Here is a 6,000-nt window from a genome sequence, read left to right on the forward strand (position 1 = left end):
TTTAAAAAATAAAAAAATATTATTTTAATATATTTTAGAATGCAAAACACTTTGAAAAGTAACTGTTACTATACTTCCAAACACCCTTGTAATTTTAGTTTTAGTTTCAGAGAGAATAAGTAGCTAGATAACTGAAAATGTCTCTCTTATGTTCTTGTAAGTTTATCCACAATCGGAAAGGAAGCACCTAATCCCTTGAAAAGCTCATTCAAAAATGATTGGCCATCCTTAAAAAATTTATTAGGGTTGAAAAATAAGCTGCAAATATAGCAAAGATGTTGAAAGCAATATCGGATACAAGTTTGATCACAACAAAATAAAATAAATTCATTATTCTCAAATCCAAAACTCCAACCATTGCTTCTTGATCCGTAACCCACGAACCACCATTGAAGCAACCCAATCACCATGCCTTCAAATAAGAGCTCGATTTAAAATGTATTTGAAAGTGTGGTTGCGGTAATTTTTTAAATTGTTTTTCACTCGAAAATGTATTAAAATAATATTTTTTTATTTTAAAAAAATTATTTTTGATATAGCGTATCAAAATAATCTAAAAACACCAAAAAATATTAATTTAAAACATAAAAAAGTAAAAAAAAAATTTAATTTTTTTTTAAAATATTTTTAAAACACAAAAATAAACAGGATCTTAGACAACATGCTTATGATTTATTGTTGATCGTGATATTTTATATAGATTTTCAAGAGATTGAGATTTGGGAGATTAAAGATTTTTAATTTTAGGATTTAGATATTGACATGTGGAGAAGAGATAAGAATTCGAGGGATAAAAGACTGGAACTTTGGTTCAATACCCTAATTTTTGTTTTTTTTTATCTTTTACGTCTATTAATATTTTTTAATTGATTTTTTAGATTCATAAAAAAAAATTACTCTTAATACAAACCAACATTTTAAACGTTTTAAAACACATGTCATGATCCGGAGTGCTTAAAAACACCTTTAACACTATAAGGCTTGGGATATTGGAATATATTAATTGAACTCTTATATTGTTTTTAGCATGCATTGGATTGAATAATTTCTTTTATTTTATGTTTGGTAGAGATGAAAAAAGAAAGATAATAATACTTATGTATTGTCTAAAATTTGAAATGTAGATTTTAACATATATTTTAACCAAAAAATTTAATTTATTTTGTTTTTAATATAAAGAATACATTTATTGTTTTTAGAAAATCATTATTAGTACTTATTTAAATGTTATTTTATTTTAAATAAAATCAACAAATTCTTTTTATGTTAACCGAAAATAAAGGTAGACCAGGATCTTCTCAATTAAGGCTCTGTTTGGTAGTGCGGTAGAAAAGTACTTTTCAAAAATTTTGAAAGTTTTTTTTTTGCTTTGAATTAGTATGTTTTTGATGTTTTCAAATTATTTTGATGTGCTGATCTCAAAAATAATTTTTAAAAAATAAAAAAATATTATTGTCATGCTTTTCTGAGTGAAACACTTTGAAAAGCAACAACAACCACACTCTCAAACACCCTCTAAGTATTTCCATGCTCCTCTGGAAAACCACAACATCATCATGAATATGATGGGGACTTCACCTTCGACACTTTTTTAGCCCTTCTCGCCATATTATCATACAACGTCTCTCCATGCGCCGACCTTTTAATGGTCATGGCACCCACCACACACAACACTAGACACACAACCATCACCATTTTTTCCTTCATCATGCTATATTAGTGAATATAGCTTGTAGTTAATTGGTTGATTATATATAATATTAATTTTATTTATATAAAATATATTTATTATTAATAAAATTTCTATTTATTTTTTTATATTTAATTAATAAATTTAATGAATGATTAATAGATTTAGAGTAAATATAAAGTTCACGAAACAAAAATATTTTGCATAGAATATTATAAAGTTGTTATAATTATGAGATCCTTATTACATCAAAGTATTGTTTCCAAATGTTCCTGAACAATGTTCTATTAAGACTGAATATTAATTAGAGTTGTTGAGACCAACACAATTTATATTCCTTCCTTTATGAATTAAAGTAGATGCTCTCGAAAATTAAGGCATGAGAGATACCTGGAACTCATATGCAGGTGCTTATCAGATGACATCTATATTGAACTGACCCGCAAGAAAATTTCATATGGAGAGATCACTTATGTCTATGAAAGAACTTACGTGATAGTCGTGATCCTTAGACTTGAGATCACCAAGTTAACTTATATTGAAAGTGTTATGCTTTGATCTTGACCACATGTTGTCCTAATTTAGGGTAACAAACAAGTAACTATTGGGTATAGCATAACTATATGAATGCATTTGGGTAATCAAGAGTGGATTTATCACTCTATGTGAATTAAAAAAATTATTTCATTTGTTCTCAAATAGTATTGATTGTGAAAATTTTGACCAATATAGAATGAGATTTAAAAGAGTTTCAAATTTTATTTAAATAATCAATAACTATAGTGTGGAGAACTAAAATGATTTAACAAAGCACACATACTCCATGCTATTAATGTCCAAATCAGAACATTCTTAATGAATGAATAATAATTATAATGAGAAACTGGACACTGAAATGTTAAATCAAACCACTTATGACTTTCCTATTATTTGGAGGATCATAACAGGTTGCTAGACATTGTACTTGATCTTCAAATATAAATTAATCAATTGTTGAATTGATAATAAATTATTTTTTAAATTCAATTAATCCTATTTTATTTAGGATTATGATTTATATGTGGACTAACTTATTAGGGAACCTAATGGGTCACACACATAAGAACCATTGGTTAGAAATTAAAATATAATGATTAATCAAATGTGACTTGATTGTAAATGAATTTTATAAACTGAAGACTATAATGTAATTAATATAGTGGATTATAATTCTAGACCTAGAAAAAAAAAATCAAATAGGAAATTGATTGAATAAATTTCTAAAATTATCTTAAAATCATATGTGATATTATTTAAAGTGGAAATTGATTTTTTTTGGTCATTTATAGGGATTTTAAGTTTCCCTATAAATTGAATGTTATGCCTCTTACAATAGTACATTACATGACAATACAATAATATAGTACATAAACACAAAAAGAAAGAGTTAGCACTCCAAGGTATAACAACCTCTCTCTTCTAAAAGGGTTAAAATATTTTTCACTAATGACTCGTGTGGATTATTATTAAATGTCAGAAACTTGGACAGCTTGTTGTTTGTGATAACTTAGCCTTAAAGCAATTATTTAAAGCTAAAAAGACTATCAGATAATCTTTGTATAAACCCTAAACAACTTTATATATATCTAATGGGATAATTAAAACTCTTGAAAAACTTCAGATTTATAGTTTTCGCTACGTGCATATCTTTGGGGAAACCCAACAATGATATCAGAGCTTTTATTAGACAACTAAGGTTGTTGATTGTATGTTTTAATTATTATTATCATTATTATTATTATTATTATTATTGGCATTAATTATGAATTAATTTTATATGACCGGAACAATACTGGATTATTTTTTGAAAAAATCATGAGAGAAAAATCACTTTTTTAAAAAAAATAATAATTTTGCACATATGACCACATTTTTTAGATTGAGCTAGATTGGTGGCTAAGAAAGCCACCACTAGTTGTGCCAACACTGCTAGTTGTGTTATTAGCTAGCCAGCTCAACGTTGGATGGTGAGGCAACAATCAAAGGCTATTATCCTGCCAAGAGCAGCCCCTGAAGTAAGGGGTGGCGTTGCACGAGGTAGCAAAGGGTGGTTTGGAATGTTATTGTTGGGCATTCCGACCGGTGATGTTCTGATATTTGCTCAAAGGGAGGGTAAGCACACTGACACAATATTTTACGTGGTTCGGTAAATCCGCCTACATCCACGGGAGAGGTCTATTTTATTAGAGATAGAGAAAGGATACAATAAATACATGTAGAGGAGGAGGATTACATCCACTCTACTCAACTCATCAACTCTCTTGCTGCATTTGCAGCTGCTGCAATGGCAGCAAGGCTGCTGCCATTGGAGCCCCTCTTTCTCTCTTCTTCTCTTCTCTTCACGTTCTCCCAACTCTCACATTTTGCTCTCACATAATGCCTCTATTTATAGGCATTTCATGGCAGCTCTTCTTACTTTGTTGTCAACATTGGTGGCTGCCAAACTCCAGCTCATTCAACAATGGTGGCTGCCAAACTCCAGCTCATTCAACAATGGTGGCTGCCAATAGTCAATGGTTGGTGCCAACCATTTGCTGCACATGCAATGGCAACAACCCAACAATCACCCCCTTTGCCATTCATGTGGGGCAACTGTCCTCTTGCTTCTTCAGCACAGGCTTGCATCTTGCAGCTCTTCCAAGCTTACCATTTTGAGAGCGTCTTTGGCCGAGTTTACAGGTACTCGCCAAACCTTTCATTCATCAGAGTCACCAAAGCACACCTTTTCTCACACAAAAGGATCACTACAACCAGATGGTCTCCCACATCACATCTGAAGAGTGTTAACGCTTGTCTCTGGAACACAACATTCCCCTTCGAGCGTATCAACCATGCTCGGTTCGGAATGATTCATCAAGCCTTACATCAAGGCTTACAACACCCCCTCAAACAGAAATTTCTATTTCCAAGTGCGACAGTCATTATCTGAGTATCTCAATATGATCACGAGCTCACCACTCTTCCAAGAGTCTACTCATCCAGGAGTTGCGCCTGCCCTCTGTTCCACCCTAGGAACCACGCCTTACTTCTCCGTGAGTCTCTCGCTCTTAGTCGTAAGAGTCCAGGTAGCTCTCCACCTTCACCTATGGGGGCAGCCCATTAAAGGTTGATCCATATCTGTCTTCATACTCTGAGTATTACAATGCCGTTACCGAGCTCACCACCTTGACAAGAGTCAACTCGTTCCAGGAACCTGCGCATGCCCTTCTGCTTCTTCATAGCAGCCGCGTCTTAGTGCTCCACAAGTCACACACTTATTGTCCAAGGCAAATGTCTTCTAGCTCATTGATCTTTAGCATGGGGGCAATATCCATGAAAGTCAATCCTGCATTTGTCTCCATACTCATCATAGCCACTTCATTGGCTATATACCTGTCCACTCATATCTAGCCATCACATTGGCTCTGGGGCGTTCTGAACTAGGCTTACATTGTGGCCCACACACCTTCTCCTTAGGTGTCTCCGCTCGTCGTCATGCGGCGGTCTGAACTCGTGCTCCAATTCGGCTCGGCTCGCGACTGATGATGTGGCAGGTGGGTCCCACTTTGCTGACGTGTCTGCTGACTGGTCGATGATGTGTCTGCTGACATGGCATGCCTACTGTGCATGATGACGTCACCATTACATCAGGCTGATGTCATCATGGGCCATGCTAGTGTGCATGATGATGTCACAATTACATCATGCTAATGTCATCCCTAGCATGTCTACTGTTCATGCTGACGTCACTTTTACGTCATCCTTATCCGAGTCCGTCGCATGGGTCGGGTCAACTGGTATTCGGGTCGGGTGAACTCATCCGGTGAAGAAGACGCGTGGGGCGCGTCTGCACGCGTGGGCAGACGCCTTGCCGGAGAGTGATGGAGAGTGCGGCCATGTCCGACGTCCGATGTTGACGCCGTTTTCACCAGTGGCTTCGTCTCGTCCTCCTCTACACAGTGGTATGGTCAAAACATAATTTTGACAACTTTCATTTTTGAGCAAAGATCAAACACCACTTTAAACCATGTGCTTTGATACCAATTGTTGGGGTTTCCGACACCCCATGCGCGGACTGATGGTGTTCTGATAGTTGCTCAAAGGGAGGGTAAGCACACTGACACAATATTTTACGTGGTTCGGTAAATCCGCCTACATCCACGGGAGAGGTCTATTTTATTAGAGATAGAGAAAGGATACAATAAATACATGTAGAGGAGGAGGATTAAATCCACTCTACTCAACTCATCAACTCTCTTGCTGCATTTGCAGCTGCTGCAATGGCAGCAAGG

Source organism: Populus nigra, chromosome 17 (genome assembly GCF_951802175.1).
Source record: "Populus nigra chromosome 17, ddPopNigr1.1, whole genome shotgun sequence".
NCBI lineage: Eukaryota > Viridiplantae > Streptophyta > Magnoliopsida > Malpighiales > Salicaceae > Populus > Populus nigra.